Source organism: Eurosta solidaginis, chromosome 4 (genome assembly GCF_040869045.1).
Source record: "Eurosta solidaginis isolate ZX-2024a chromosome 4, ASM4086904v1, whole genome shotgun sequence".
NCBI lineage: Eukaryota > Metazoa > Arthropoda > Insecta > Diptera > Tephritidae > Eurosta > Eurosta solidaginis.
This window is the reverse complement of record NC_090322.1, coordinates 34,332,114-34,353,898: the sequence shown is the minus strand read 5'-3', so window position 1 is coordinate 34,353,898 and position 21,785 is coordinate 34,332,114. Positions and strand designations below refer to the sequence as shown.

Below are 21,785 nucleotides of genomic sequence, written 5' to 3'. Positions count from 1 at the left end.
CTTGGCCGCCTTGTCTTTTACTGTTATCAAAAACCTCTACAAATTTTTCTTTCAAACGCATTTAAAATTAAATCAAATAATAAAAAAATTATAAAATAGAAGAGGCGCCAAGATTTCAATTGAATTTTCAACTTTTCATTATGATTTTTTTTAATTTTTCGCGTACGCTATCGACTTTGATTTAAGTTTGAGATTTTTTTTCGTGATGGGTGTTGGTAATTTCCGACCGATTTCAAAGATTGTAGTCATTTTCAAAAAGCAAGAAATTAAAGACATAACAATCCCTTTGAAAAGGAGTAAACTATTCTAGAATAAAGGAATATAAACGCTTGAAATGTTTAAAATTCTACCTTCTTCAGGACTTCAAGTTCCTTGCGCAACCTCTAAATCTTAATATAATTGACATAAGACTTTTTACATATTCGTTTTTGCGCTATTCGCATTTTCCTAGGCGGTGAGATCGATAATCCAAACACATTTTTTCCCTTCATACAACGAAGGGCCACCCTAATGTACATAACGTCGGCTTAAAGTGCGAACCTGCTAACCGACATAAAAAAATTTAAATACAGACAAAAAACTACTTGAATTTTTAATTGAAAGCATAGGATTGGTACTAAGCAGGTTTGCACTCTAAGCCGACGATACATATATGTATATGTACTTTCAGAGCTAATTAAACAAAAAAAAAAAACACTCGCGAAAATGCGAAAAATTAACAAGTCTAAAAAATAGCTTTTTAAACTTAAGTAAATGTAGATATGTACATATGTAAGGTATTATAGAATTACCTACATTATTATTTAAATAAATTAATCATTTAACAAAAAATCACTAGCAGCGTCCGTACATTTACAGTAAGCTGAAACATTAAACTAAAAATTCGAATATACGATTTTAACTGAAATGGCGTTGTTGTAGCATAGCAGATATTTCAGAGAACACAAATACGAAAATAAACAACAAAGAAAAACTATCAATCAAAAGCATTCAGGTAAAACTGCAGAGAGAGATATAAACAATGCAGGTAAAAATAGGTATGGATACATGTATGTATGTATATACATATATACACATGTACTATATATGTACTATATGCATATATGTACATACATATCTATATGTACATTACTCAGTTATGTCTAAGCAGTATCAGCCAGCAATATAAAGGTTTTCAAGCAACCAAAAACGATCGATAGCTACAGTATACAAATCTACCATGAACCAAATTTTAAACATGATACACATTAGGGTGACAACCAATTAACAATTACGCTTCCCAAGGCAGTCGGTTCTATGTACCGGAGCGACTCGGGATTTTTCCTGACAAAGGACTGTCATTTCAATGTAACCCCATTTAATTTGTTGCGTCCCTCCCTCTCACAAACAATTAATTATTTTTATTTTTTGAAGCAAAATCATTTGTACTAGTTATTGGTTTGATAATTTGTTTTGAACTGTAAACCAAAATTTTTGGGGCGATTTAGGAAAGAGTCTATAAGTAACAGGAACCCTATTATGTGTACACATGAGTGAGGTACCGCCAACTCTCATACAACGAATCCAGAATGTTCCAATGAGATTTGATCGTGATTCAGAGCTACATAACTCAATGGAACGCTAATAAGACGAACATATATTTCTTGGCAAAACTAATGCACCTTTGTTCATGATTGCTAAAAAATCATAAAAAAAAAAAGTTAGCAGAAAGCATGAGCTCATTTTTAAGGCTTACAAGTAAGATATGTATCAGCTGTTCGTTCACCTACCAAAATATTTGTTCTTTTTCGTGCTTTATGGTGGCTATTCAGCAGCGTTGTTGTAGGTGCAAAATAGTGTGGTAGCTATGACTGTTTTTCGCAGATAACTTTTGAACGGTTGGAAAAACTTATCTTTCTTTATTAATGTAAATATGTACGTATCTTTAGATACCCTATTCTACGACCTTACATTTTCATACTAAAGTTATCAAAAAAAAAAACTACCATCACAGCAACCCATGTCTGAAATTCCGCTCCCGCTGGAGGCTATTCAGCAGCGTTGTACTTTTTATTATTATTATTTATTATGCTATTAATGTAAATATGTACGTATCTTTAGATACCCTATTCTACGACCTTACATTTTCATACTAAAGTTATCCAAAAAAACTACCATCACAGCAACCCATGTCTGAAATTCCGCTCCCGCTGGAGGATATTCAGCAGCGTTGTACTTTTTAGGTGCAAAATAGTGTGGTAGCTATGTACTGTTTTTCGCAGATAACTTTTGAACGGTTGGAAAAACTTATACTGTTTTCACACAGAAACTTAATGATCTCATTTCACCTTCTAATGAAATCGTAAATTTTTTGCTTTCACACAGAAGTAACTGCTCGATTAGTATGAAGGATGAAATGTCAAGCGAATAAAATGACAATGCTATATGACAATCATGGCGGAACGATACAAGGTGGAAGCATGGTGACATACCTACAAACATAAAAAAAATTCCACGTACTTGTAAATTCGATGGACAAATGTCAAAATCGTACTGCGCCGGTAGTTGATGCATCAAATCAAATAAAATAGGTTATAATCAGCTGTTCGATGCGGCCACCTTGTATCGTTCCGCCATGCAGACAATGACATTTACTTTGACAAATGACATTTTTAAGCACTGAACACACCAAAAACTAAGAAGCGGAACGCTGCCAACAGAGTTGCATTGTGCTTTTGACTTCATTAGGCATTCGATTAGCTACTAATGAAATAATTATAGATTCGAATTTTGTAGGGAAGATTGAGCTCAATAAGCGTCCTAATGTAGAAAACTGCCTTTATTATTCAATAAGCCGTCTGTGTGAAACAGTATTATCTTTCATGCTATTAATGTAAATAGGTACGTATCTTTCGATACCCTATTCTATGACCTTACATTTTCATACTAAAGTTATCCAAAAAAAAACTACCATCACAGCAACCCATGTCTGAAATTCCGCTCCCTTTTTCCTTAATTTTTTCATCCCTGCGTCTATCCCGGTGGTAGAAACCTCGACAGCATTGTGAATCAAACTAAGTGTGTTATCTTCTGCATAGACGTCAAAATTCCAAAGTGATTGGATCACCTGATTTGTAATTGACTATCGCTGTCTCATTCTGTATCTCTTTCTATCACCCGCTGAAGATAGCCGGCCCTATGCGCCGCCATATTGAACACGCTGTCAAAACGCTAAAAAGTAGCCATATTGAACATCCTGTCAGGCAGTTGACAGATAAGATATCACACTTTGTTTGATTCACAATGCTCGACAGCTTTAACATTTTGTTCAGTGTCAAACTTCCGTTCCACGCTGGTTTGACACTTCGGTCAGTTTCAAACGGCAGTGTGTTGGAAAGAGAAGAAAAGAAACATATCCTACTTGTAAGCCTTTACAATGCATGAGTTTTCTTTAGAGGTAGAAACTACTTGACAAACGGAATTTTTCTTGAGCATTTCATGTTTTTATGGAATTTTCAGTTTCTTGGGATGGAGAGACCATGATTAAGTTGTATATAATTTATACCCCATGCAGAACTGTAAGAAAAACAGATGATGATTTGTTATCACCCTAATACTGCACTATATACATACACATACAGACATACACACTGAAGAAAGCAGGAATAATGTATTGATAAAACAATCCAAATTTACTGAGTACCATCTTCAAGTCCTTACAATTCCCACACTCATCTTCATACACCCCTGCAAAAATCGCGAGTACTCCATGCATGCATGTATGGAGTACTCGCTATGGACAACCGAGTGCTCCAAAATTAACCACAATTCATACAAAAAATATGGTCCAATTAACATTGCGATGTCCTAGGACTGGACCATATACTCCAGCTCGGCATTACATCAGAGTAATCCATGGAGTACCCACAGCCCAATAAACATCGTGTAGTGATTACAATCGTTAAAAACGAACAATGCTCGGCTTACAATATGTTCGTATAAACATGAGTTGGTCCATTGCTGCATTACAGTGGAGTATAATGGTAAGTACTCCAGTGGACCACATGATCCAACGATTTTTGCAGGGAATTCCATAACTTTTAAATAAATCTGTCGTACTGTTTTTTTGTTTTTTCGAAATAAAAATCTGTTTACAGAAAAGGGGTGGAATGCCAAGCTGTTGCATATATACATTCATATAAACTTAGATATCTACATATGTAAGTATGTATACATCGTTGGTGACTTTCGAAGCCTTTGTGCTTACATATATTATTACATATTTCGCATATAGTGACTGTCAAACAAAAAGGCACAGTAACACGTACATATGTACTAAAATATTTGGTAGCCACGCTCTAATTAATGGATTTAATCTTTAAAACGTGCTTATGTGACGGAGCTATAACATGCACTGAAAAACTGGTCCTTAATTGACTTGTATGTATATGAAGTTGAGTAGAAAGTTATAAACGCTCCTCGAAGAAACTGTAAAATACGCATTTTGCTTATAACTAACCCACTGTTTATGCTTTTTTTATTAATCAAGCCAAAACTCATAAGATCAATGAATAAAACCCAAAAAGGATAGGTATAACCTTTAAAATTAAAAATACAAATTGAATACAAAAAATGTGACGTCATGTGATGGCAAAAAAAAATAATACGTTGTATGGTGTAAATTTCGTGAACGAAAAAAAAGAACAAATGCCAGAGGGGAAATATTCATTCTCCGCTCTTTCGCGCAATTGAGCATTTGGAGTAGGGGAAATATATACATATCTACATCAAAACCGCATTTGTACAACGATGCCTTAGTTGACAGCCTCAAAGGCACTTATGCATACATCAATGTATGAGAGTAGACCGTTTCAGATAAAATATTTTTTCATTCAAACTCGAAAGTTTGGTAAAAAGGAAATAGTATAATACTTGGCGCGATTTACCTCCGGAAAGATTTAGACCGAACTTCGGGACGGGACCTACATGTTTTATGCCGATTCCAAAGGCATCTACAAGGCGGATGAATTTTCACTGAGAAGCTTTTCAAGGCTGAAATACACTCTATGTGTATGACAATTGAAACTTTGTTGTAAATTTATGATGTTGCTTTTCCAGGGACCTTCGGTGTGTTAGGCGGTGCGATCTACCATCACACCACGGCAAAGCGCATAAACCATATCAAATTGTATGACAAATGACTTACAGGTTTGTACCGTTATTTTAATAGGAAAACCTTGATTCCTTCCAATGGTTCTACATTTAGTTATAGCTTTTTGAGATAATTTCTTATGAGCTATCTTACAAGATTTAAAATCTATTTTATTTTGACTATTATTATGTGCCAAAGTTATTACATACGTAACTACTCAGGAAAATATGTGCACTGTTTATGTATAATACCTCAACATCGAAGCTCAAATTGTTTCGAATCCCTTCAAAAATAAGAATACTCAAAAAGATATGCACGGGTGACTTTTTCCATAGCATTCAACGATATAGTTCTTGCTAGGCGAAAAAATTTGTTTACAAGGTAAAATTTGTCTTAAGTAACGCTGCTTTGGAGTGGTCATAGTATGCTTGCCTTGATTTGTATTTTAAAAGGTTGACGTAGTACTTCATTGTGTAAATAACTGACTTAACTTGAATGTTTAAAGTTTAGGTATAGCCTTTATCCGGAAAAATACCATCAAGATAGATAACCCTCCCGAAAAATTTGGAGTGTTTCTATCGCTAATCAATCAACTGTCTTGAAAAAATTTTGATTTTATCCCTTGAAGGTACTTGTGGTCCCCAACTCCCAGCGGGTTAGGGGATCAGAATATACCCGCGGTAGGTATGCCTGTCGTAAGAGGCGACTAAAATACCAGATTGAAGGGGCTGTGTAGCGCAACCCTTCAGGTTGCCAGCGCAATATATAGCTTCTCCAAACCCAATTGTCAACCTCACCTATCCGCGGCGAATCCTGTTTCACTAACAGACGAGGCTCTGGCGACCCCAAGCTCCTCATGGAACTTGGGGGTGGGGAGGGAGGGAATGGCATGAAGGTTTAATGTGGCCACATAAATCGTTCCCGAGATGGTCGGGCTAGCACCTTAATGGTGCTATGGTACCGGAGCGTACCGGATCTGTATCCGGAAAAGGACCATCACATCGATAACACTCCCCAAAGCCTTCGGGGAGCAACCGGGGTTCACACCCCGGGCAAAGCAACATCAAAATTTTAGAAATAAGGTTTTTCAATTAGAAGAAAATTTTTCTAAGCGGGATCGCCCCTCGGCAGTGTTTGGCAAGCACTCCGAGTGTGTTTCTGCCATGAAAAGCTCTCAGTGAAAACTCATCTGCCTCGCAGATGCCGTTCGGAGTCGGTATAAAACAAGTAGGTTCCGTCCCGCCAATTTTTAGGAAAAATTTAAAAGGAGCACGATGCAAATTGGAAGAGAAGCTCGGCCTAAAATCTCTTCGGAGGTTATCGCGCCTTATATTTATTTATTTTTTTTTTTATGTTTTAATCATATGATTTGCCCACATATCTTACACTCCTATATTGCTGCTACATGAGAGTGCCGATATATTGCTGTTTAAATGTTTTTGTTTTTGTATTCAATAAACGTGTACCTAAATTTAAATTTTTTCTTGTCACACGCACAACTTTGTAGGCTGTCTTGTTTTCAAACAAATTTAAACATTGCGAGCATTTTCTATTAACAATATATTATGTATGTATGTATATGGATTTGCCAAAAAATAACATTGGCTAATCTTCATTTCTGCCCAAAAGGGATTATTTGGAAATAATCATAAAGTAATTGCACCTATACCATAGAGATGCACAACGTCGGCAATTTAATTTAAACAGACTAGAACCTCGGCCTAAATCTCTCCAGAGGTGTATGGCAGCTTGTATTTATGTTGTTTTTTAGGCATATTTTTTTTTTTTTTTTTGAAAAGTCGGAATGGGGATATGGGGATTTCTATGGCAAGTCAACCTATAAATGGATTAAAATCTTTTATCAATTTCACAATCGTTTCGATCGGTAAAAAATTTTATTTTTGCATCATTTGCAGCAAAATTATTTGATTTGAAAAAAAATCATAAATTTGGTTAAGTGCAAAATCTACAAGGAGATCCGCAGCATCTTATTTTGATTGTCTCTAAAATTAAAGAAGGCAGCTACCGGTTTTAAATATTTGTTGTCAAAAAATGGGGCTGCTTCCATTAAGTTTCTGTGTGAAATTGGTATTAAATTTTTATTGTTAAACTTAAACGAAATCTGTTATGCAAAACCATTGAAATATGCATGCCGAGCTTGTCAGAAAAAGGGAAAACGTCAACGGGATGAGAACACTTGAATATTAATTTCATCATGGATAGCGCCGATATTTATGGCATCAAGTCTGACTACAAGCACGAAGAGGGCTACAAAGCGTCATCTGTCAAATTATATTTACACAATTTCTTATGAAGATATTTATTTTCGGCGCGACAGAGTAGCACGTCAATCATCGCGAATGCCGCTATCGCCAGATACAACCTAATTCTTTTTTTGAGAAGTGCTATGGCGCCGGCGTTCTTTTTCTTTTGTCAATAAAAAATAGAAATCAAGTTAATAATAGTTAATATATATGTAGGATATAGTTAATATGAGCGCTATCTCAAATTTAACTAACTTATTTTATTTAAACTACTTGTTGTATGAAACACTTGATAATTTTAAATCTATGTCATCGACAAACAATCGGGTTAGCTTTTTAAACAGAAATCATTGTTTTTTTTTCAGTTTGGAAAGAAAATTTTAAAAGCGAGGCACATTGGCGGTGACTTGAAAAAAATAACTTATAAAATTTAAATTTTTAAAATTTCAAATTGAATTTTAATGTTTTAAAGTAATGAAATGTTTGAAAGAATGTTTTAAATAAATCGTTTTAAATTAAATGGAAAAAAATATAAAATAGCTTATCATTTATTCTAGCTATTAATTAAATCCCACATAATTGGGGGCTCGTCTAATTGTGCCAAAGTCGGAATGTTTTAATTATATATTAAATGAACTCGATTCGGAAAATGTGGTGCGTCCAAGAAAAATTCCGGTTGAACATAATTTTAATATAATGACTGAGACAAAATCACAGGAAAAGTTGTTTAAAATTGGGAGACATAACCTTAGAAAAAAGGGTACTACAAATTGAAAAAGTCAGCACATGTGTGTGTATAAAGCGAAATAGTTCGTTATAACTAATTTATATTATCGCTTATAGAATGAAAATCTGGATTGTAGCATGCGACATATTTGTGTGTGTGTATGGAGGCAATTGAATGTTGAAGAGAATAAGGTGAATATTCGATTTGAAGAAAAGTACTAAACCAATTGTCAAATAAAACAGCATGCTATAAAAGGATTTTCTCTGAAAAGAGGAAAAGTTATTTCGTGCATCATAAACACACTAAAATAAAGAGTAGAGTGGAAAAGCGAAAGCATGTGAAAGAGCGAACAAGAAATCAAATAATTTTGTTTTGTTGTTTTGAAACAAAAATTTTGAAATAAGTGAATGGAACGGAAATAGTAAACAATAAAAGAATTGTAAAGGAAATATTAAAAAAAATAAAAGAATTGAATCAGTTAAGACTTTTGTGAAAAGAAGACATACATGCTTAAATGATGAAATATAACAAAAAGTTTGAAAGTAAATAGAGAGAAACAAAAATTGTTTGATAAAAGGACAAGAGAGAAACCAAACATTAATGAAAATAAAAGCAATCATCAAATAAGTAAATATCAACAAGTAATACAATATTGGATGTAAACATCAATCAAGAAGCTGGCTGGAGTTTGAAAGCAGATGATTCCAGATATTTATGATTATTTTTATTTGAATATAATTTTTTTTTCATGTCACGGTTTTATTTGGAGAAATGCCTCAGTAACGTAATTTTGTATGAAATACTTTTGCTTGAAATAGGTTTGAAACTTTAATTTGTGCGTACTATAAACAATATTTTTATTTTGTGGGTTTGTTTAAATTGAATGTTTATTAGTAATTGAATATGGATGTACAATCTGTACGTTCCATGACTGTTGCGGAATTGAGAGAGTTAAATTTAGATACGGTAACGTGGAAGCAAACTCTTTGTAGCCGTTTAGTGGATCATTTTGGTGAGTGAGACTGATGCTGAGTCATTAAACTCTCAATATGTTGAAGCAATTGCAGATGGGCAATTGTGTAGAAATTCGAGAAAAGTTAATTTTACATTGCGAGATATTCAGGATAGTGTAACTTCGTTCTCTGGAGACGATGATGTTAACCATTGGGTTTATGTAGGATTTGTTAATTAAAATAGAATGTAGTTTAAGGTTTTATTTTTTCTCTTCTTTATTTTACATTCATTTTTTTTAAAGTGAATTAATTAACAAATTTATATTATGATTGTTTAGCGACCAATTAAATTTTACCTTTTTGCTTGCTGGCTCGAGGTCATATAAATAAAATCACGGTGTTTATATTTTGTGCCAATATATTTCGATTACACATCGGTAATCGTCTTCAAGGGCGAACTAACAACAAACATAAAAACATTTAATGTAACAAACAATAATTTTATATTTTAATCAAAACACTTGATACCTACATTATTTCACATTCGTGCTGTATAACGAGGAGTATTAAACTGTTTCTTTTTTGTTAACAAGTGTCTGTATGCTTGCGCTGTGTTATCAATATCTGTTTTGTAGTTCTTACGTATGTCCGTCGGTGTATTCACTATATGTAACATTTCCAATGTATATCTCTTTTTCCATTGTTTCTCTTTTTGGATAACTGCAGCGTCGTCGAAGTTCGGAGTATGCGCCTCCCTTGCACAGTGCGCCATGATTGCTGTTTTGTGGTTATTTGTATGATTACAACTTTTAAAATCAGTTTTGTGTTGTGCGAGACGTGTTTTCAATTTTGATTTCGTAGTACCCACATATATATTGTTACATAATTCCTTATCATTACCTCTGCAAGGTATTTTGTATATAACGTCACTTTTTTCTGTTTCTGGTATTAGCGACTTCGTACGATTGAAAATGCATTTTAATGTGTTGATTGGCTTGTGGGCTATTTTTATTTCCTCGCTATTATAGCAATCAGATTTTGCAAGGCGCTCTGATAGTTTAGGTACATAAACTACAGATTTAAATATTTTCGCTTTCTCTGATCTAGTTTTCACATTTTTTGAAAGAGCTCTTCTTATTCAGGTTTTAATATTGTTATCCGGAAAATCATTATCTTTTAATAATACTGTTAACATCATTGTGGTAAGTGTCGTCCGATATTTTCAACATTCGTTTTATAGAGCCCATTGCTGTATTAATTATCATTGTCTTAGGATGTTTCGAATGAAAATTAATGATGCGTTCTGATAATGTTGATTTCTTATACCACACTAACTTGATTTGATTGCCTTGTCTTATTATAATTGAGTCGAGATAGGGTAACTTTCCGTCGTCTTCGAGTTCCGTAGTGAATTTAATATGTCTATCAAAAGAATTTAATACGTCCAGTGTGTTTTGTACCTCATTTTCATTGACTATTGCGAATATGTCGTCAACGTATTTTGTGAGTAGCCTCGGTTTAATTGTTAATTTTCCCACGCTGTTATCCAGCAACTTTTCCATTAAAATGTCTGCAATAACTAGTGACGTTGGTGATCCCATTGGTAATCCTCTCAGTTGTGTATAAATAATGTCGTTGAATTTAAAATATCTGTTCTCTTCAATGCAGAACTTTAAAATTTTCCATGAAGATTTTCTTAGGTATTTTAGTGAATTTTTCTATTATGGTCCATTTTTCTCGTATAATGTCAAGTGCAAGTTGTGTTGGGACACTAGGAAACAGTGATACAACATCGAAAGAAATCATTCTTTCATCGTCATAAATATACGAATTATTAATTTTATCTTTGAAGTCAAGCGTATTTTTTATGTTATAATTCGAATTCGTTGTCAAGTTTTTCAAAATGACTCAATTATAATAAGACAAGGCAATCAAATCAAGTTAGTGTGGTATAAGAAATCAACATTATCAGGACGCATAATTAATTTTCATTCGAAACATCCTAAGACAATGATAATTAATACAGCAATGGGCTGTATAAAACGAATGTTGAATATATCGGACGACACTTACCACAATGAGGTTAAGAAAGAAATAACAGTATTATTAAAAGATAATGATTTTCCGGATAACAATATTAAAACTTTAATAAGAAGAGCTCTTTCAAAAAATGTGAAAACTAGATCAGAGAAAGCGAAAATATTTAAATCTGTAGTTTATGTACCTAAACTATCAGAGCGCCTTGCAAAATCTGATTGCTATAATAGCGAGGAAATAAAAATAGCCCACAAGCCAATCAACACATTAAAATGCATTTTCAATCGTACGAAGTCGCTAATACCAGAAACAGAAAAAAGTGACGTTATATACAAAATACCTTGCAGAGGTAATGATAAGGAATTATGTAACAATATATATGTGGGTACTACGAAATCAAAATTGAAAACACGTCTCGCACAACACAAAACTGATTTTAAAAGTTGTAATCATACAAATAACCACAAAACAGCAATCATGGCGCACTGTGCAAGGGAGGCGCATATTCCGAACTTCGACGACGCTGCAGTTATCCAAAAAGAGAAACAATGGAAAAAGAGATATACATTGGAAATGTTACATATAGTGAATACACCGACGGACATACGTAAGAACTACAAAACAGATATTGATAACACAGCGCAAGCATACAGACACTTGTTAACAAAAAAGAAACAGTTTAATACTCCTCGTTATACAGCACGAATGTGAAATAATGTAGGTATCAAGTGTTTTGATTAAAATATAAAATTATTGTTTGTTACATTAAATGTTTTTATGTTTGTTGTTAGTTCGCCCTTGAAGACGATTACCGATGTGTAATCGAAATATATTGGCACAAAATATAAACACCGTGTTTTTATTTATATGACCACGAGCCAGCAAGCAAAAAGGTAACAAATTTATATTTTACAGATAATATTTTAAAATAATATTTTTTACAAAAATGAATTAATTCACCAAAAATTATTTTTAATTCTTTTTGCATGCGTAACCGCATATGCCTCGCTTGCATTCCTCGTTACAAACTGAAAAAATATTGTTTGCATTTCAAAAGCACACTTGATAATTTTCAATGAAATATATTTGAAATTATAAAGTATTTCGTACTACAAGTAGCTTAGACAAAATAATTTAATAATTTATTTAATAGTTAGGGAAAAATTTAAACAACGTGACATCAGGACGAACAAGGCGGCAGCTGTTTCGATAATACCTTGTAAATCTCTTCAAAGCCTTTTCTCCCGGGAGTGGGAGTCGAACCCGCACTCCTACGATAGTTGAAATGGTTAGAAACGCATTCAGCTACGTTATGCCTTAGTTGTTGTAAAGTTTTTCCCAATTGCCTTCTTTTTGCATATTATACTAATTTAATTAAAACAGAAATATCCTACCGAATGATTTAATCCTACATTCGATGTGTTATGAGCGTTATCTCACAAACTTATTTTATTTAAACTACTTGCTGTATGAAACACTTGATAATTTTAAATCTATTTCATCGACAAACAATCGAGTTAGCTTTTGAAACACAAATCATTTTTTTTCAGTTTGGAAAGGAAATTTTAAAAGCGAGGCACATTGGAGGTGACATGAAAAAATAATTTATAAAATTAAAATGTTGAAAATTTCAAATTGAATTTTAATGTTTTAAAATAATGAAATGTTTAAAAGAATGTTTTAAATAAATCTTTTTAAATTAAATGGAAAAAAATATAAAATAGCTTATCATTTATTCTAGCTATTAAATCCCACATATATATCCCTGCAAAAATCGTGTGACCAAAAACGCACACAACACACGGCACGATCACATTAATAGGAACGAAACAGAAAATTTGGTCAAAAATCTACTTTCGCCCATGCAAATGTGACTATGAATATGACTACTACAATGACCGGGCATAATTACCGTAAATTACTAGTCAGATGAGATGACTTGGAGCGTTTTTGCAGGGATGTTAAGATCATTCCATTTAACGTTCAGACCAATTCTAAATATTCTCGCGGAATTTTTTATTCCCGCGGAAAAATTCCTCCAATTCTTTTCTCCTAGGGAGAAGAATAATTGGGGAATAGGAATTTCGAATTTTCGAAGTCTGCTGTTTTGTCAATTGAAATTTCGTTGCGCATTTCTTATTTTGTTTAAAAAATTTTAAAGTTTAATTATTGTTGCCAATTTGTTTGAAATTAAGAAATAAGGTATAAACAATGCACATTATTGCATTTCATGTGGTATTCACTGAAATGAGTAATGAATTGGTGCCACAGCAACATCAACAGAGGAGCATAAGAAGAAGACGACGGGATAACACAAATCCGCCGGAGTTGCCTGCATTCATTCTGCAAAGCAATTTTCTGGTCGCCAAATCGAGTTGAGTTCCCCTTTCGCCATATGCCAAAATCTATTTAAGCCTTCTTAAAAAATCCTTGCCCAATTTCTGGATGGCTGCATCAAATATGCGAAGATCTCTTCCGTTGCTTATGATATATTTTTCGACTTAAAATAAAGAATATTGTGGTTGTTGTTGTTGTTGTATTAACAGTGAGAATATTGCGGTAGAATGTAAATACATATTTTAGCACAAATTTGTACAAATAAGTGTTCTTTCTTAAAATTACCAATTTCCTTTAACTATTTTGATGCATTCCCTTTAATTTAACTAGTGAAAAAACTCCTATGAAATGGCAGAGAAATCTCCCTCTCCCTCACATTCATAATACCTACTTTTCTCCCATAACCGGTTTCCGCTTTTTCGAACATTGTTCAGAATAGGAGGAAAGGGAGAAGTGAAAAAACTCACCGAAAATTATAAAATCGGCAGCGTAAGCCCGTAGTGCGAAAAGCAAAGAAATCCGAGACGGTCTAATGTGCAGTATTCCAAACAGGAATTCGTATATAAGGCTAAGCACTGTACAAATACAAAAAAAAAACTGAAATACTAGAAACGAACCGTAGTGCGAAAAGCAAAGAAATCCGAGACGGTGTAATGTACAGTATTCCAAACAGGAATTCTTATATAAGGCTAAGCACTGTCTCCAAACGCAAAAAAAACTGGAATACTAGAAACGAACCAAAATACAAACGCTCTTTATAAAAGCGACTTGGCAACACTAAAATCGAGATTGTCTTTTTTTTTTTTTTGTATAATTTTCTCACACATCCGAAGTCTATGGCAAATTCCATGCATGCAAATCCAAAATACAGCTTCATCCATAAAAAAAGGACCAATTTTGTCTCGTTTAAAAGTTTGCTTTTTGTGGTGCAGCACATATTTACACATGCATACATACATCAATACAAATGTATGCATAACAAAGATCTTATGCCCAAACAAAAGGCCATTTATTATAACCAATTACCTGCGCGCAGGGTGCGATTTTCATTTCATGGCTTACATGCATACATACCGAGATATTTCTAAAATGTCAATACATTTTACGTGGGGTAATTTCGTAAGTCAACTTTTCAAGTAAAAAACACATTTTTAACTTTGCATTGCGGGAGAATGAGAAAACGCAGTACACGTCAACTCTTTTGAGTACACCACGATTTCTCCTGCACTCATTCTACAGCGATTCAGCTCCCTTCCCTTCCGCTAGCAACCTTTAGGTAAAGTGGTGAACAAAAAAGTTGGCCATACATGTACATGTACTTTGTACGTATATACATACATATTTGTAGATTGGGAAATATATACATTTGTACTGCTTTTAGATGGGAGGAAATTTGAAGATTATATAATCTAATGATTCATTACTTTTTAGGATTTACGATTTTCAAGTGTACGTGGTTTACTTTTTACTGTTTTTAAAATTATGTAATCAGGTAGTAGTAGATTTTCTAGCTAGACATTAGTGTCTTGTACTCAGATAAGACATTTTGATTTAATTTATATATGTATGTATATATGTATATGATGCGCTTAAACTTTGACATGAACAATTCAACAATTTCAACTTGAATGAAACGAGGAATGGCAATTCGATGTGCAGCACTGTACTAGCGAATACACAACTGACAATGTTGCCATTTGTTGTACGATGAGGCAAGAATCTGTGCCCCTTTTGCTGCGTAGGGAAAACAGCTATGGAATCGTAGCATACGATGACGGATCGAAGACTATTTTTACTCAAGCGACCAAAATTAGGCTATCCAAATATTAAAAAAAAATAATAATATATTACAGATGTAGTGAGTACGCGTTGTCCCTAGTTCACATATTTCATTAATCCGATACACCATTTCGGAGCTATTGTGATTTTGAAATCGGCATTCGATCACAGATCGTATGTTACGATTCGGCCCCAGGTTCCAATATATCGACTGCTGAGTGGAATATCATTCTTTTTGGTTGCCGTTTCGAAAAAAATCCTTTCACCTATGTAGTATTTTGGAAAAAAAACATTAGCATAAATTCAATACATTTTGAAGTGAATTGTTTTTTCAATCATTCATTCATTTCATTTTTTTAATCAAATCTTGAGATAAGGCGTTTTAAAAATATTCTGAGCTGGAGAATCTTAAAAAAATGTACTTATGCCATTAAAAAAAAAATGTTTGTTTTATATTAAAAACACACTTATGGCATTATAAGTTTTCTTATTGGTAGTTATAATACTGATGTGTACCCAAATTTCCATAATGGTTCAATAACAATTGTTTAAAGTTTTAATGTTGTGTCGTTTTCTTTACACAATTTTACCGCGATTTCTCAAGTTCCTGAAAATTAAGGTGCTGTGGAGATGCTAAATATTTGTTTGCCTGAAAATACATGAAGCTATTACGTTTTCAGCCTTTCTGCCGTATTTTATCTCCTATTTTATAACCTTCTTTATTTTTATATCGATCTGCCGGTTTCTAATCTGAAATTTCGGTTAAAGAATTTCATCATATCAAGAAAGAAACAAGGCTTAGTTCAGAAAAAGGTTCGCACACATTTTACTTCTGTGTCGTTTTGGTGCAGACATCTTTTTGTACGAAAGCACGTTGAATGTTTTCCTGCCACAATGAACGCAACACACTAAAATTTTGATCTTTTGTCGTTGAGTTCGAAAAAGAAAATATTTTTACAAATTGCATAAAATTAATTGAAAACAGACAAAATGTCAGTAAAACTGGGCACTAATATATGTGCGTCTCATTATTTCTTGAGTAAGAACCCCGTAAGAACAGAGTCGGTTAAATACCTGAGGTAACAGTGACTATATTTATAACTCCTTTAAATGGAATTTGCAATTCTATTAGCGCACAAGTGTGCTTTTTCTCTTATTAAGTGCATTCTCTTTAAATTAGGTACATTTTCAATTCGAATATGTTAATTTTAACAACTGTTCTCTAATGCATTGCTGAATCTGACTTTCGTATCTTGTAGGGAAGTGACGACGCTTAATAATGACTGCCTATTCCTAACACCAGAAATGTATACGACATTTTTCTTGAGCGTTTTCTTATGATGTGGAGACCGCGCTTTAAACAAGTCGTTTTCCTGGTCGATATATTGGCGTTCAACCAAAATCACAAGACAATTAATCAGTGTTGCCATTTTTGTGGTTTTGGAGCTAGATCTAGCCTTATTTTTTGCGTTTAGCTCCAAAAATTCCGGTTTAGCCCCTAGCTCTTTTCGGACCCTCTTTAAAATGCTTGCCTTTTTTTGGTTCCAAATCTATTTCGGCAATACGTATTGCGAAATTTGTAACTTTATGTGTGTCGAAGTTTTGTTTTATTTGCTTCATTATGTATGATGTAGCAACTCGGTACTCAACTGATAACAAAAACTTTAATCAATAAACTGTGTAATGAGGTTGTTTATTTGCTTTCCAGCTTGTGCAACAGCATAGTGTCACCTTCTAAGAGTTTCGACCCTTCAGATTATAATAAATTTTTGTCTCCCGTACCTTATTTAAAAAATAAGATAAATTTATAGACGAATTCATTGAAAGAAAGAAAGATACGTAATATATGTCGCGACTTCATAATTAAATTAATAGAGCAATTAAGGCAACGCTTGCCGCACAATATAGAAACGCTTAGCAAAATAGATTTCTTTTCGGTTGAAAACACAGGTTTTCATATTTCACAAATGAAAAAAAAAAAAAACAAGTAAAGCACTGATGAAATAATGAGATTACAAATGCAGTGGAAAAATATCTATCTCCAAAATTGAAAAAATGTGACTTCATCAATAAGTTTTTGGTTTGATGTTAAACAGTATAATTCCAAAAGCTTGTCCATTTTGTGTTCCCTTTAAGTAATGCTCAAGTTGCAAGAACGTTTTCAAACATGAGTTTGATTAAAAGTAAACACAGAAACAAAATGAGTTTAGTTATGTTGAATTCGCTCTGACGAGAAGTGGCCTAAAACGGCTGAATAAATGATGTCATGACTGAAATAAACACCGATTTCTTAAAATTGATGAACACAAAAAATATTTATGAGTGTAGCAAAAATAATAATCCATCTTCTGAGGACGAAATCATATATTTTGAAATCTAAGGCCCTTCAAACATATCTCGTCCCAACATAAACTTGAATATCGCACACGTGTATTTTAACGGTGATTCGTACACCCGTAGGACGTTAAAAATTTAATAAAAAAAATTGGAAAACATTTTAATTAATTTTCATCGGCCAATATTTTGGCAAGTCGTATTTTTGGCGAACGTATAGCCGTGCCGTCATTGTAGTAGTGTGAAAAATACTTCTTACTTTTTAACTTTTACATTTTCACGATACCTTACCGCCAAATGGCAAAACAAAAGTAAAAAAAAAATATAAAATGAACTATAAAAACAGTATTATTTATGTATCTCTCTAGTACCTTTTTTTTTTGTTAGTTTGCTGTACCTTTTTTATAACTTTGTTTAAGTGGTATTTGAAATAAATTTGAAAACTTATATTGAAAAATATACATATACTTTAAGCTCTTTTTGCAACGGGTTTTGGATTTTCTTGAAGAAATTTAGCTGTTTCTAGCCCTTTTTTTTCTAGATTCTAGCCCCAAAGAAATTTTTTTCTGGCAATACTGCAATTGATGTCTGAACGTAAAAAACTCGATCCGCGCCCTGCGGGAATAAAATAGAAATACTCTGTGTGTATTTGAGTATAATAAAATTTAATAATCGAATCCTAAAATATCGATTATTTTTCGTAAACTGGGCGCTTGATAATAAAATTATTTGTTTTAAGGTGAACTGATTTAATATTATTCATTTTGGTTCTCGATATTTACATCGGGTTAAAAGAAAATTGGAAGCGAAAAAAAATAATTATGAAAACAAAAATAAAAAAACACAATTCACCCTTAATAAAATTACTCAAGTTTAACAAAATGAAAAGAATCAACGTCTTACCAGCCGGGATTGCAAGGTATGGTGAAAAAATGCCAATTCATCACTGTTGAATACTCCAAAGGCATATTGTCATACATACATTCATATTTACATGGAAAAGTGCAGCATCATAACTATTCCACAAGTAATCGCATGCGTCATTCATAACGAGCCGCATTTTATTTCAGATTCGCCAGCTGTTAACTACCCTTTATGCTTTTTACCCGCGACAGATTTTAGTGCATTAACAACACTGACGAAATCGCCATTTTACTCGCACTTAACGCTGCTTTTGTGCACCAAGGTAAAAATGTAGTCATACATACATACAAATGCAAACGAATACACCTATGTATATATGCATGAATTACGCACGTATCCAAAGAAAAAGTATATACTTGTATAAATTTTTCAAATTATAAAAAAAAATTGGTGCAGCAGTTTTTACGCTAATTATTTAATAACTCAAAACCGATAGAAATTCGATATGAAAAATCTATATGTACGATGGTATTATATCACATGACATCTGATCCACACTCGTGGGGGAGCAATCTCAAGGCCCGTTTCTTTTGTGAACGAACAAGGGACCCAAGACGGGGAGCAGCGACAACAAAAACTAGCTAACTCCCAGGCGTAGTGATAGAGAAGTTACTGTAGCGAAACACATTTTCTCGTTTTACTTTTTACTTTACAAATTACATAAACCTAGGGATAAGGTTTTCTACCGTTTTATAATTAAATTTTGTATATAAAAATATTACCCAAGGAACATTCACAATTTTTTATAACAATATTTCTTCTTTAAAAGTGCTCTCCATACAAAATTGCAATAAGTTTTATTTCGCAGACAATCTTTCAACGATTATGTACCAACCAATAGCCATTTTTCTCTGACTGCTGAAAAATAGTGTACCAAGAAATTTGGCTCAACTCACCACTTTGTAGCGTGATTGAATTGAGATTATTTTTCAGTAATGTAAAGGGGAAATGCTGTTGAGGAGAAGTCTTATATAACTAAATTTATTTAGTTATTAATTATTTACCACAGTGGGAGGAGTCGAAGTAGCATGACGTCAACGCTTTTAAGGTGAGCTTGTGAAGGGGAACTACAGTGTGTTCTTTTCAGGATTAACTTGTTATATACAGTCAGCACATTCATATCAGTGTTCAGAAAAACTCCTTAAGGCGGTGACACAATGACATTTTTCATATTATACGCCAATTACACGGCTCAAGTATCCTTGTGCCAATTACCAATTTGCACTGGTTGCGCTTTTTGCGTAGAGAACTGCGCTAAAATCAAAACGATTTTGATATTTACGCATGTCTGCAAATGCTTTTTTCTTCGTGTGTGGTGAATGTTTTCTGATAATATAACATCAGTAATTGTTGCTTAAAAATGTTAATATCGAAGGCGTAAGGACCATCTCTAGCTTGTAACACATAAATTCAATAATACATAATAATTTTTTATACAATTAGAACACGTTTCATTTGTTACGCTAGTTGAAAAATGAATATTGCGCAGTGCTGCAATGAGTTGAGCTGGTCTTGCAACTAAAAAATATATATTATTAATACAATGGAAAATAAACGCTTCTGGTGCGAGTTTTTCGACTTATACTGTAAATTACCAGCACTGTGGAAAGTAAATAGTGTTTTTTTATAAAATTAGTGCCTTTTTTATACAATTAAAACACATCTTTCATATGTTGCGCTACATTAAAAATGAATATTGTAGCCAAAGCAAATGTCAAATTCTTCTTCTTATGATTTGCTTGGAACAAAATTTTGGAGATGGCTACTTTTCAATATCAGATAGCGCCAGTGTCGCTCATTCCACCGTTCTCCATAAAAATGCGTGCAATCTACTCATAATGCATAAGCTTGTGTTAAACTGATCTATATAAAAAACTGTTTATGTGTCGGGGCTTTTAGACTAGTGCTTGCGAAAAAATCAAAATTTACTTTTTCCTTTGCCTTCATTGTGGCAGGGAAACACAAGAAATCGATGCAAAAGTTTAATATGCTTGCACCATAGAACTCATAAAAATTTTATTTCTCTTTCATCAATTGTGAGTTGAATACTCTTCTCTTCGAATCCATTTAAATACTTATCACTTTTTCATATACTAACGATTCCTCAAAATAAAACTAGTATTGAAAGAGCGTTTGATTTATTTCCACGTAGGCATTTCATCACTCAGTTTTTTTTTTTTTTGATTGGCTCGTTTTTTTTATTATAATTATAGTTCATCATTAGTAGCATGATACAAAAAATGGAGGTATGTAGTTCCATTTACTGTGACGTTATCCACTTGACTTTTGCGGGGACAATGACCCAGCCAGCATTTTTTGCAAATTTTGATCAAAAAATATTTAAATATCATACCCCAAGATGATTAAAAACGTTCAAATTTAAAAGCATTTTCTGTTCGAAAATTAACGTTTCGTCGGGAGAAAAATGTACCACAAAGTGATTATTCTTGAATAATCATTTATGATTCCTATTTCGAAACGCTTGTTATTCATTGATATCATTGTAAAATTGAACTTTAGGTGTTTTAGAGTAATATTTGACGGGTTTTCAAAGTCATTTTCTGATCATATTAGTGAACATATTTCAATCATTTTGGTTGTGATTTTTGAATCATTTTTGAATGCGATTATGATGCATTTATTCTTCATATCTCATTCAAAATAAGATACTACATAATAATTTTATTTCACCAGGGGAAGAAAGCATGCGAAAGTGAGCTATTCGAACCACAGCTAACTCCCAAACAAACTTGACCGATATACACCTGCGACTACAACCTCTAACATCAGCATTATCGTCTGCATCTTAAAATACGGATACGATACGGGATGTTGAAGCCGTATCCAGGTATGTCAAGATAGTTTCACTTACCTGGGGTTCAAATAGCTCATAACCTATGTATTGTCCAATCATTATATATTTTCTGGGAAACTGAGCGGTAGAAATGGTTGGGGAAATCTTCGTTCACGAGCAGCATTACATTATTTTTGTCTTGAAGAATATCTTTTGCATAAATAATAAAATTTTTATATATGTATTTTTTCTTAGCTTCATGATTGAAAATATATGTGTACGTGAAAAAAATAAAATGTTTAATGAAAAGTAAAATTTCAACAAGTATAAAATTCATTATTCAGTCAACAAATATATTCATAAAAGATTCAGAAAGCTGAATGAAAAATGATTATAAATTTTTGATCACCTAAAGTAAACACATTTGATTCAAATATGATTCCAAAATTTGATTGAAAAACTATATTCAGTTTTTGATCATCAAAGGTAAGCATATTTGATTATT

General features: G+C 33.0%; 1 protein-coding gene across 1 annotated transcript in view; it reads right to left on the bottom strand.

Annotated features, from left to right (window-relative positions):
* su(sable) (suppressor of sable) overlaps positions 1-19,346 on the bottom strand; it is a 55,447-nt gene extending 36,101 nt beyond the window's left edge. Inside the window, 1 exon segment of the mRNA XM_067779381.1 lies at positions 19,209-19,346. The gene's annotated coding sequence lies outside the window, so the exon portion shown is untranslated.
* Between the last annotated feature and the right edge of the window lie 2,439 nt (positions 19,347-21,785).